The 12,827-nt window shown below is 51.2% G+C and overlaps 1 pseudogene; it reads left to right on the plus strand.

Moving 5' to 3' along the window:
• Positions 1–3,230: 3,230 nt before the first annotated feature.
• LOC148219323 (olfactory receptor 14J1-like) lies at positions 3,231–4,390 on the plus strand (annotated as a pseudogene).
• The last annotated feature ends 8,437 nt before the right edge of the window (positions 4,391–12,827 follow it).

Raw genomic sequence — 12,827 nt, forward strand, 5'->3', positions numbered from 1 at the left:
GGACTCTTTGAAGGAGAGAACTGGTGGAGGCCAGAATTGCCCAAAAACCACTCAGAGAGTAAGAGAGGAAAGGAAAAAGGAAATACCTTAAAAAACTGAAGTAACTTGAAGCATTAATGAGCCCCACTGAGTGTCAGTACAAGGCTCTCAAGGGACTCCTTAAAGCAGATAATTGGAGCCATGATTGCATAAACTACTAAAAGAGTTGGTGTCAAAAGGGAAACTTCAAGTACCTTAGAAAAACTGAGTACCTTGAAGCATTAATGAGCCCCACTGAGTGTCCTTACTGACAAAGCCACTCAAGGGACTAATTAGAGCAGATAATTGGAGGCCATCACTGCACAAACCTCTCAGAGGCTTAGTGTCAAAAAGTAGAACTTAAAATTAACCCTGAGTGCCTTGAAGCATTAATGAGCCCCACTGTGTGTTGTTACTGACAAAGGCTCTCAAGGGACTCATTAAAGCAGATAATTGGAGGCCATGATTGCACAAAGGTCTCAGAGACTCCAAGGCAAAACCCAAACCTTGAGTATCTCAAAGTATTTATGAGCCCTACTGAATGTCAATACAAAACTCTCAAGGGACTAATTAAAGCAGATAACTGGGGGCATGAGTCTATAAACTACTAAAAGAGTTGGTGTCAAAAGGGAAAGACTCGACTTCTCTTTGTCCCCACCTGTCATCTCTGCCTCGAATTTCCTGCTCTAACTGGAACCGAGGGACATTTTCTCGGTTGTGTCCCTCAGTGGGACCCATTAAAACTTCAAGAAACTTCACCATTTTAATTTGAGTTCTTGAGAAGTTTTTGGAACACTCTCACAGGGAATGATTATAATGTAAATATTTAATGAACCAAGAGGATCATTAAAGTCCTTGTGCTATGTTTGTGCTGCTGAGCTGGGCCGGGCTCCTGGCACAGAGACAGCTCCCAAGGTAAACCAAGAGAAGCTTCAAAAAGACATTTCTGCTGAGGAGCAGCTCCTCTGCCAGCCCAGCAGGGCTGAGGGCACTGCCTGCAGGCACTGAGGGCACAGGAGCCAGGCACAGACAGGCTCAAGGCAATCGGGACTGGGAAGACATTGAGCTGAGACTGCACTTGGGGAAACATCTTCACATTCCTGGACATGGTGAGTGTGTGGGTGCAGGGCAATGTCCCCTGTGCTCCTGGAGGGATCTCCTGGAGCCAGCACAGCCCACAGCCTGGGGGATGTGTCAGAAGGACTCTCCCAGTTTCTCTGAGGCACAGGAGGAGGAGGAGGAGGATGTTCTGCAGAGCGGGTCTGCCCTGGGCACCGTCAGAGGGACAGGGCAGGACGGCTCCTGCTGCCAGGGACGGCTGCAGGGGCTGAAGCTGGGGCTGCAGCCAGGGCTGCCCAGGGCTGTCCTGCAGAGCAGCTCCTGCAGCCCTCAGGGCTCTTGGCCAGCCCAGGCCATGTGCCACCTGCCAGGGACAGCTCTCAGCCTGCCTGGCAGCTCCTCATGCGTGGTGGACGGGAGCTGTGGGTGCAAGGAGTGAGTCCTGTCAGGACAGGTTCTGCTGCTGTGCAGAGGGTGCTGTGTGGGCCAGGGCTGCTCAGAGCTCCAGCTCATGCCCAGGTCATTTCTGAGGGGACTTTTCATGAGTTCATTCAGGGCAGGAGTTTCCTGCTTGTGCCTCTGGTTTCCTGAGTCTGTGCTCCCACTTTTCCCAGACTCAGCTTGGTGAGAGTGGAAACTCAGCTGTGCAGGGTAGAGCAGGGGCTGAGGCTCTTAAACCATCACTCTGTGGATTCCTGGGCACCTCAGAAAGGGATCCATCCTCCAGATCCATCCAGCATCACCTTTCCATGGTGCCCAGGCTTGGGGGAACTGTTCTTTAATCCCTGCACCCCCGAGCAGCTGCAGGGCAGAGCTGGCCCAGGGGCTGGGCTAGGCTCTGGCAGCTCTGGCAGGGAAGGAGCCCGGGGCCACAGGAACAGCTCGGGCTGGGACAGCTCCAGCAGCAGAGCCATGGAGAGGGAGGGAGGGAGGCAGTGCTGAGGGAAGCCCTGCTGCAGGGCAGATGTGACACCTGCCAGCCCTGCCCTGCAGGGCAGACACTGCCCTGAGCAGCACAGCTCTGGTGTCCCCTCCCAGCCAGCTCAGCCCTCAGCCCAGGGGCTCAGGGCCCTCAGTCCCCTCCTGGGCTGGCAGAGCAGCACCAGACATGAAGGGCATCTCTCCTGCCATGTGCCCATTCCCTGCTGACCAGGGCCTGAGGGCCACTGTCCTGCCCTGGTGCTGCCTGGCAGGGGCTGGGCAGGGATGGACAGGGAAAGGCTTTTCCTCAGGGCCAGCTCTCTCTCTCCTTGCCTTGCCCAGGTGCTCCTGGCATTGCTGAAGGGCTCTCTGGCAATGGCAGCTCCAGCTGCAGGCTCAGGCCCAGCCCTTGGGCTCCTCCTGTGCAGGCTGAGCACAGCAATGGGGTGTCCCAGCTCCCTGTGCCCCGGGGAGCTCAGGCCAGGGCAGGCTGGGAGGCTGGGAATGAGCTGAGTCTCCTCAAGCAGTGCCATGGACAGGACCCTTGGTGTGTCCTCAGGATGCCATCCAAGCTTTGAGCTGCCTCCAGGGGACACTGGGGGACAGGAGTGTCCTTGGCCAGGAGTGGGCCTGAGACTGTGAGAAGGGCTGAGCCAGGTTGCTCTGCTGTCCCTCTGCTCTCAGCTGTGTCAGGCTGATTTCAGGGGAACACAGTGACTGCCCTGGATCTCAGAAAGGGCAGCTGGGGACAGATGGAGTGACAGAGCAGGTCCCCTCACCCTTCACTGAGTTACAGCTCTTGCATTGCACAGTTCTCTCTGATCTCCCTGGGCACAGCAGGAATCCCTCTCAAACTGCCTTTGGCCATCACTGTTCCTTAGCCCTGGGACAGGAGATGCTGCCAAGCTCCTCTGCCTCAGGAGCAGATTGGCCTGATGAAATCCAGCCCCAGGACTGGCCCCTGTTCCTGTTCCCATGACCCCACTGCTGCAGAGCAGAGCTGACCCCTCAGTGTCCATAGACACGGCCCCTGCTCATCACAGCAACGGGGCCAGATCCCAGCAGAGCTCCAGGCATGAGGCTGAAGGAACGGATTTGACAAAAGGAAAATGGGGTGGTGCAGACCAGCAGGGGCAGGGCTGGGAGAAAGGGCTCGGAAATTGCTCAGCAAAGTCTCCCCTGAATTATAACTGTGTCCTCCTTCAACAGGACTCCATGGCCACAGTGCAGAAATGTCCAACAGCAGCTCCATCAGCCACTTCCTCCTGCTGTCATTGGCAGACACGCGGCAGCTGCAGCTCCTGCACTTCTGCCTCTTCCTGGCCATCTCCCTGGCTGCCCTCCTGGCCAACGGCCTCATCATCAGCGCCGTAGCCTGCGGCCACCACCTGCACACCCCCATGTTCTTCTTCCTGCTCAACCTGGCCCTCAGCGACCTGGGCTCCATCTGCACCACTGTCCCCAAAGCCATGCACAATTCCCTCTGGGACATCAGACACATCTCCTACTCAGGATGTGCTGCTCAGCTCTTTTTCTTTCTGTTCTTTATCTCAGCAGAGTTTTCCCTCCTGACCATCATGTGCTATGACCGCTACGTGTCCATCTGCAAACCCCTGCACTAAGGGACCCTCCTGGGCAGCAGAGCTTGTGCCCACATGGCAGCAGCTGCCTGGGCCAGTGGCTTTCTCTATTCACTGGTGCACACGGCCAATACATTTTCCTTGCCCCTGTGCAAGGGCAATGTCCTGGGCCAGTTCTTCTGTGAAATCCCCCAGATCCTCAAGCTCTCCTGCTCCAAATCCTACCTCAGGGAACTTGGACTTGTTGCTATTAGTGTCTGTTTAACTTTTGGATATTTTGTGTTCATTGTTTTCTCCTATGTGCAGATCTTCAGGGCTGTGCTGAGGATCCCCTCAGAGCAGGGACGGCACAAAGCCTTTTCCACCTGCCTCCCTCACCTGGCTGTGCTCTCCCTGTTCCTAAGCACTGCAGTGTTTGCCTACCTGAAGCCTCCCTCCATCTCCTCCCCATACCTGGATCTGGCAGTGTCAGTTCTGTACTCGGTGGTGCCTCCAGCCCTGAACCCTCTCATCTACAGCCTAAGGAGTCAGGAGCTCAAGAATGCCCTGAGAAAATTGATGCTTCTATATTTCCAGAAGCATTAAACACTTTTCAGCTGCAGAACTTTCAGAATGTAACTCTCTACAATCTCAGGTTTTTTTTTTCCTTATTTGTCCATTTTTTCTATGATAACTTTTTCTATTTTTGCATGTTTCTTACTAAATACTGTCGCATTACTCTTTGCATTGCTGCATTAATATCTACCTTTCTTTTGAAAGAGAAAGATTTGAAAGTGGTCTGTTCCCTATGCATTTCAATAAAAACAATTGCCTGCCCTGCCCTGTGTGTCCAGGATTCTTCCTCAGCCCTTCTCTGTCTCTGCAGGGCAGTGCCTGTGAGCAGAGATGGAGGGAAGAAACTCCCAGCACAGCAGCACAGCCAGGGACAATGGCTCTGGCTCTTCCCACATCTGCTCCCCTCCTTGCCAGCCCTTCTGTGGCTGTGAGGCTGCAGTGCTCTGGCAGTTTGGTCACAGTCCTGCTGTGTGTCCGTGCTGTGCCCACAGGCAGGGACAGGCCATGGGCACTGCTGGGACACAACTGGGCTCCAGCACAGCAGCTCCATCACCAAAGGGCATCTCCTGAGGGCAGGGCAGGAAGGCTTTGCTCTCCTCAGAGCTGCTGTCAGGAATGTGCTGCTGGAATGCCCTGGCCAAGCAAAGCCCAGTGCCTGGGGCAGAGGGGCAGTGTGCAGGGGGCACACAGCAGTGTCCTGGCACAGTCAGAGCTCCTGGGATGGACCTGAGGAGCAGCAGGGCAGGGCCTGGGCTGTGTCTTTGTTCTGGGCACAGCCTGGGAAGGTGCCCCAGGGCAATTGTCCCACACCAGCCCCTGCAATCACCACACCCAGCACTGGCCTCTCCCCCAGCTGCAGGAGGTTGTTTGTCCCTGCATGGAGGGACACCAAGTGACCAGGCCAGCAGGCCATGTTTGGTGTGTCCTGAGGAGATTTCAGCAGTGCATCGTGTGTGTGGGGGGAGATGAACCCGAGTGAGCACAAACTCCATCATCAGCACTCGGGGGTGGCACAGTTCTGGTGGCACAAACAGTGCCTTGAGGCCACTACACTCTAGAAAACCACCTGAATTCATTACTGGGCTGTGGTTAGGATTGCATAGAGAGAAACATCCTGGGCAGGGAGGCTCCAGGAAAAAATGCTCAGGACAGCCATGGACTGCACAGAGAGACCTTTGGAGTTCTCTGGTCTGTGGGGAGAAATCAGAGCTGCCTCCCTTCTGAACCATCCCAAGGACCTGGACAGGGCTGTGCTGTGCTCTGGGCACTGACCTGGAACTGAGGGATGTGGAAAAGGCCTTTGGTGTCAGGGATGCTGACAAGGCTGGGCAGTGTCACTGTGAGACCTCTCTCAACCCCTTGGAAAGGGCAGAGCCATCCCAGAGGGTCCTGGGCACTTGGGAAGGGCAGACATGGAACCAGTCTGCAAACAGGGCAGGGAGGGGCACTGGGAGAGTCACAGACTGGTCAGGCTCAGCAGGGAAGAGCATGTGGCAAATCCTCCTGCAGCCATTGCAGGCACTGGCAGCACAAGGCAGGGATTGCAGAATCCTTGTGAAAGGGAAAAGAAGGGGATGTTGTGTGCCCAGACTTTAGCCAGGCCTGGGACATGGTCTGCTGTGCTCTCCTCAGAGCCAGACTGGACAGAGCTGGGCTGCAGGAGAGGAACATGGAGCGGGGAGGGGAGGGTGGGAATTTGGCACAGAGTCCTTTTGGCAGCCACTCCTTGGTGACATCCCTCAGTGACCAGCCCTTGACCACCAGTGTGGAACATTTCTATTATTGCTACAATGGCATGAAATGCACTTTCAATTCCTTTATGCATGCTGCCAAGTTGTAGGGAGTCTGTGACCAAACACATCTAGTTAATGGTGACTGCAGGACATAATTAGGCAAGATGACTGAGTTAGGTAAATTTTTCTTGCCTTCAGATCCCAGCCAAGCCACAAGGCAGAAAACACTTATGCATCAGAAGAAAAGCAGTTCAAATGGGAAGAACCCAAACCCAACCAAAAAAATAACAAAGCAAGGCTCACTCACAACACAAAACCCCCTAAACAAAGCAACCCCAAAAAGCAAAGGCCACACACAGAAGAAAAGTAAATCCAAAAGAAATCTCCTATGAGCAGAAAGTGGAGTAGATTCTATGTGTTGGTGCTGTTTTGAAAGGCAAACTTCTTAAAAAAGAAATTAATCCCGTACCCCCTTGCCCTCCGCTTCTCTCAGTTTATTGCTGATAGGTATGACATGGAATGGAACATCCCTTGGGCCAGTCCAGCCCAGCTGTCCCATCCCTGTTCCCTCAGGAACACTTGCCCACCCCAAGCCCATGGCTTGGAGGGGGTTGCAGGCACACCTCATGTGGGGTGAGCACCGTGACAAGGACAGGAGAACAGAACAACATTTACACTTATCAAGGGCAGAGAGCAGAACAGCACAGCCTTGGAGAAATGCACAAAGGATGTAGCTGAGGCAAACAGAAGTCACACAAAATGCAAGGAGGATGCCAGCTCAGCTCTGCATGGCTGACAAAGCAGAAGTTATACAAAACAATAATATTGCCCTTACTCAAAAGTGGGGGTTGAGGAGAAGGCCCCTGAAAAGGGCATTGGATGTTGAAGACTGACCCCAAAGAACCATATAAGGACTTGTGATAAGGAATGCAACTATGTTCAGTAAATTCAAAGAAAGTGGGGATAGCTAAAGAGTATGTAACAAGTGTGTGTGATAAAAACTCTGCTCATTCGATGCTCAGTGCACTTGAATGGAGGAAGGTTTGCCAAAGTCACCACCATGATGTGATAAAGAATATCTGCTTTCAGATACTCCAAACTGTGTTCAAAAGTTTCTATCCTGTGGGTTTCAGTATCAGTGGTGTCCCTGACTCCATAATGCCCCTTGCACAGTTTCACAATGGCTCCTTGGTTCCATGAGGCCCTGCTGTATAACAATGCTGTTGAAGTCAGTAAGTCAGGAGTTTCTCTGAATCCTTCAGGGAGATATCAGAATGCAGGGATTGAGTTGAAACTTTTAGATGGATTGAAGTATATTAGGCCTCTCACCTATAAGGCAGAGGTGAAGATTTAGGTTGTAACATGAGAGAGAGAAAATAAGTAAGTAAATGGAATAAGTTTAAGTGCTTTTAGTAAGCAAAAAGTCGTAGATGCCTGAGAAGTAGTACATGTTCTAGTGAAGATTGAAAAACATACTAGTGTTTCCTTAGAGGCTCCAAGAATCTGGCTTCAGACATAATAGAGTTAAGAATATTGCTTACATTTTTCAGTTAGAACAAGATAGGCCATGAACGTAGTCTATACGTAGCCTGGCATGCTAAGAAACCAGAATTCTAATAGGTTAAGAAGCAGTGGACCCAGTTTGTGTCTTAGCTAGTTGGAAAGTTTCTATAAAAGAACATGCATCAGGGAGAGCTGGTGCTCTATGCCATGTGCATTTTGCCATTGCATTTTGCCACTGCAGTTTTGCCATTGCTTTATACCATTGCTTTGCTTTGTTTTTGCTTTTGAGACTGATGTGCTTCTGCAATAAACAACTTCATAGCAACTATTAGCTGCTTCGCTTTTTACAGAAAAAGAGAATAAGCCCGACAGTGTGGGTGCCCAAGAGGTATCCAGAGGTCTCCCCGAAACCTCACAGGACCCTGCTGTATCACCCTAAACCCTCAGTGCCATGAGGTTCTGGAGTGTCACAATGATCTCCTTGGTTCAGTGAGGTCCTGGAGTGTCACAATGGCTGCTTGGTTCCATGAGCTTCCATAGTACCAACAATGATCTCCTTGTTTCTGCAGTGTCATAGTGGACCCTTGGTTCCACAATGTTCCTAAATGTCACTGGTCTCTAATGCCAGCAGGGGTTTTACACACAGAAACATAAACGGGATGGGACTGTTGTGGAACGTGTCTTGAGCTGCTTTATTATTATTTTTTCCTCCCAAGCATCAGTCTCATTACAAGGTTGGGACAGAGGGAAGATGCCAGCAGCTCATGTCCTCAGCAACAGCCAGAGAACGTGATGTTACAACGTATTTTGAAATTTTTTTGACCAATCACAACAGCAAAAACATATTGACAGTAGTTCTATTCAACCACTATAAGTACACATATACCTTTGGTTAAAACAATGCTTGCATATTTTGAATACAATACCTACTTGTAAGCCTTAAAATACAATGCACAGAGCTCCATTATTAGGCTTAGACCTTCCTAATATCTTGCTAGATAGACTTTTCTGCAGCTTAGAGAGTTATTCTTGCCACGTGTTAATATATAGACCATTGTTCTATTTGTCCTTGCTTTCTACATTTCATTTAACTTTTCTGCTGACATGCCTTATGCTTTCCACTTAGCTCTAATTGCAGTTTGCTGTCTCTGAGGCCTGCTTTTTTCAGCATTCCCAAAATCCTCTGATTTTAAAGATTCCCACAGTCTCCTTGGTTCCATGTGGCCCTGCTGTGCCACCACAGCCCCTTGGTTCCGTGAGTTTCTGTGCTGTCAACAATGGTTCCTTTGTTCCAATGAGGCGCCGCTGTGTCACACTGGACCCTGGGTTCCATGAAGTTCTTCAGTGTCACAGTGGCCCCTTGGATCCATGAGGTCCCACAGTGTCACCATGGTCTCCTTGGATCTGCATTGTCACAATGGAACATTGGTTCCATGTGATATCGATGTGTTACCATGGTCTGCTGGGTTCCATAATTCCCCTCAGTGTCACAATGGAGCCTTGTTTCTGTGAGGATCCAAACTGTCACAATTGTCTCCTTGGTTCCATGAACCCCTGCTGTGTCACAAGGGTCTCCTTGGTTCCATGAGGATACAAAAGCTTTGCATAAACATTGAGCAACATCTGCTTAACACACCTGGTGTCTTGGTTTGAAAGACAGGTATCTGCTAAGGAAAGGCAAGAGCCCCTTTCCTGAGATGCGGAATGCAACCCCCTCCCTGTTAATTATTTTAGGTCCAAATCAGAAGCCTTCAGGCAGGAGGTGTGGGGATAAGGGTAACAGTTCTCTACTGATATCCACCAAGGCAGAAAAAAACAACAGCTATAAAAATTGACAACAGAGCAGAACAGTCTAGCTCAGCTCCAGTCCCTTTTGGCCGCAGGCCGTCTCCCTGCGCTCAGTTCCTGGTCCTGGGGGCAGGGCAGGTCCCGCGCAGTTTAAGAGGGCTGGGTGATGGCAGCAGCAGCCCAGGGGTGAGAGGGATGGGGAAAGTGACTCCCCCCCTCATGGTGTCGGTCGTGGTGCTCAGCAGAGTGTCCAGAGATAGTAGGGTGAGGTGGGAGGGCAGCAGAGCGATGTCCAACGGCAGGGAGCGTGGATCTCAGTGCTGGGATGGCAGGGGAAGATGCCAGAGCGGAGCCCGGGCCGTGCTCCCACTCCACGAGCCAAGCAAGAGAGAGTCCCCCACTCCAGACCCCCGTCCCACCTTTCCTTTTCCAGTTCCCCCCCCCTCCCCCTCCACCCACCCCCCTGCAAGAGAACATTATCTGTCGTTTTAAGGTGTAGCCACAATTACTTAGCATAACAATGGGAGAAAATTCCGCAGAAAGAAAAGGGAACAATTCAACCCCCAACACCTGGGAACATCTGTCTGCATTCAAAAGAGGGGTTAAAGGTGAGAATAGCACCAGCAGATTCCATCTGAGACAGAGATCCAGGGAAAGGACAGGAACAGAGAATTCAGCTGGAAGACTCGGAGAATTCTGCTTAGAGATCGTTTATGGTCACACTGGCCCTTGTAGAAATGTGACATCATTCCAGGCAGCCTGGACTGAGCATGTGGTTCCTCAGTGGGGTTTGTTGTTCAGGAAACCTGCTCAGGCTTTTCCCTTCTTTCCTCAAAACCAGGAAAACTTCTCCTGGGCCTGTGTGCAGGCAGAGCCCTGAGGAGAGCAGGTGGGACATGGTGCAATGGGCAGGGACAGCCAGCTGCAGAGCTCAGGGGACAAGGTTCTGGTGCAGGGCACAGGGATGTCAGTCCCAGGTGGGCAATGTCAGACATGGTGAGGTTGGGGGTGAGGAGCAGGTTGTCCAAACAGGGTCAACCCGCAAAGGGCTCGTACTTCTGCGTGCCCCGACCTCCTAAGGAGACATTCAGCATCAAGATCATTTCGGGAATGCTTCTACCCCCTCTTCACTGAACTCGAATATAGAAATATGCTTGATTAAAACATCTAAGAAAAAGTCATGAGGTGCACCTTGAAATCTTCCTCCTTAACAGAGCTCCAAAATTTTCTCCAATGATCTGCACAAGGCCTGGAGATGTGAAGACAATTGGAAGAAGACTAAGAGCCCTTGAGGCTTTTCTGTATTTTAAAGATCCCTGTGGTGAATTGGGGCTGAGTCCAGGATGCTCAGGCACTGAGAGAAAGTTGAAGAAGCTGCTCAAGGAGTCAGAAGCAAAACTCCAAGTCCCTTGGAGCATCACTGGCCCCACTGAGGGCAGGGACTGCCAAAGGCTCCCCAGGGAGTGGTGAGAGCAGATCCTTGAGGCCAGGATTGCAGGAGCCCGAGGCTGTGAGCAGGGAACTGCAATGCTGAGCAAGGCCTGGGCTGGGTGGAGGAAGCAGAAAGGCCAAGGCCTGAGCCCAGGCCTGGGCCAGCAGGGCCTGTCCCTCACAGGTGGCTCGGGGCTGTTCCTGGGGCACTGGGATGGGAGAGGCAGCAAGGACAAATGTCATCAAGCTGTGTGACACTCCAGATGCTCATGGAACCAAGGGCCAGTGTGACACAGCAGGGCCTGATGGAAACAAGAGGCCATGGTGAGCCTGCAGGGCTGTAACACCCCAGAACACTGAAATGCTGGGGGTAACCAAAGGTTCCTTTACTCAAGTTTGGTGCACAGGAGAATCCCAGCCAGATATTTTCTAGAGGTCAAAATGACATAAAATTTTACTGGCAAAGTATAGAAAATGAAGGAACTTTGGAAAAGAATTTAATAAAACATCCTAGTCAACATAAAACACTTATCATAGCAGGAACGTCATTAACTTTGCTCATTTAATCTAAAAACCTCTAAACACTTAGATTGTTGAGGTGCCCAAAACTGTTCTGTATAAAGAGCATTAGAACGAGAGGAAAGAGACACAGAAAAACAGAAGCTCTAGAAAGACACACACATGGCTCCCATCTCCTAGGGTTCCAGTGTGGGTGAGACACAGACCCCAGGAGAAGGCAGGGTATGGATCATGGGTTGAGCTCCTGCTCTGTGTTTTAAGCCCCTGGGCCTTCGTGGGCCTCCCCCAGGTGGGACTTGTGATTGCTGGGGCAATCAGAGCCTGGGTCAGCACCACCCCACTGTGTGACTGATTGACAGCTCATCCCCAGGTGTCTGGGTGTCCTGGTTTTGGGCAAATTTGGGGGAAAACCTCCAGAAGGAGCCCCCAGACAGCAAACCCCACGACTCCTCCCCCCCCCCACCCCACCGGGTTCGGGAAGAATTTCCTCGGAGAAGAGTGGGAGAAAAAAACCTGTTTATTTAACAAGCAAGACACTCCCCAGCACAGGGAAAAAAGACAACACCAGCTGACAAAAAAAACTCTTTCACCGTTCTGAAGGGATGACAAACTCAGTCTCTCTGGCGAGTGGTCGCTCAGTTATCAGTCTCTGGCGCTGGGGATGACTGCTGCAGGTGACAAAGTGTAGCCTCCCGGTGTTTCTTGGGGTTCCCAGGTCCCCGTCCGTTCAGATGGTATCCAGGAGAGGGAGGGGACGGGGTGGAAGAGAAAACAGTCCAGGGAAAAAGTTGGACTGCCTAGCTGAACTAACTAATAAGCAGAAAGCAAGGGCAAAGCAAAGGAAAGAAAAAGGCAGAAGCGAGCAAGCAGGCAAGCAAGCAGGCAAGCAAGCAAGCAAGCAAGCAGGCAAAGCAAGCAAGCCGAGCTAAAACCTCTCCTAAACATAGACCATGGGGGAGGTGAGCCGGCTGATAACAAGACAAAACAAAGCTTCACTCTCAGAGTCAGTCCTGGAAGCACAGGACATAATACCAAACATAATCAGGACACACGATTGGAGATAGAAACACCATAACATCACCCTAGGACATTCCACCCCTTATCTCCATATCGTAAACATACTAAACAGCATGTCAGCAAGTAGAAATTTCCATCTTTCACTTATTCGGACACATTTTCTTCCATCTCACTTGCTCAAACCTTCGACACTTACACATTTCCTTCTATCTCACTTGCTCAGACCTTTGACACTTACATATTTCCTTCTGTCTCATGCTGCCTCACCCCACAATCAGATCTCCCTGAGGCACACATCGTGTTGTTCCATCTCTCTGCATTACCCACCATGTACAACCTGGTCCTTGAGCAAAGACAATCCCACGAATGGGTTTGTCTGTACTCGGGGCAGAATTGATCCAAACTGCCTTCCCTAACAAACCTCTGATATGTGCCACTGGGACTTTGTCTCCATCTACTATATTCAGGGACTCAGACTGGGCAGGGCCCGCTCGGTTGGTGGAACCCCGGGTGTTAACTAACCAAGTGGCCTTTGCTAAATGCTGCTCCCAGTTTTTGAATGATCCCCCACCCAATGCTCTCAAGGTGGTTTTTAACAGTCCATTGTACCTTTCCACCTTCCCTGCAGCTGGTGCATGGTAGGGGATATGGTACACCCACTCAATGCCATGTTCCCTAGCCCAAGTGTTAATAAGGCTATTCT

Source organism: Sturnus vulgaris, unplaced genomic scaffold, assembly GCF_052056855.1.
Source record: "Sturnus vulgaris isolate bStuVul1 unplaced genomic scaffold, bStuVul1.hap1 Scaffold_155, whole genome shotgun sequence".
NCBI lineage: Eukaryota > Metazoa > Chordata > Aves > Passeriformes > Sturnidae > Sturnus > Sturnus vulgaris.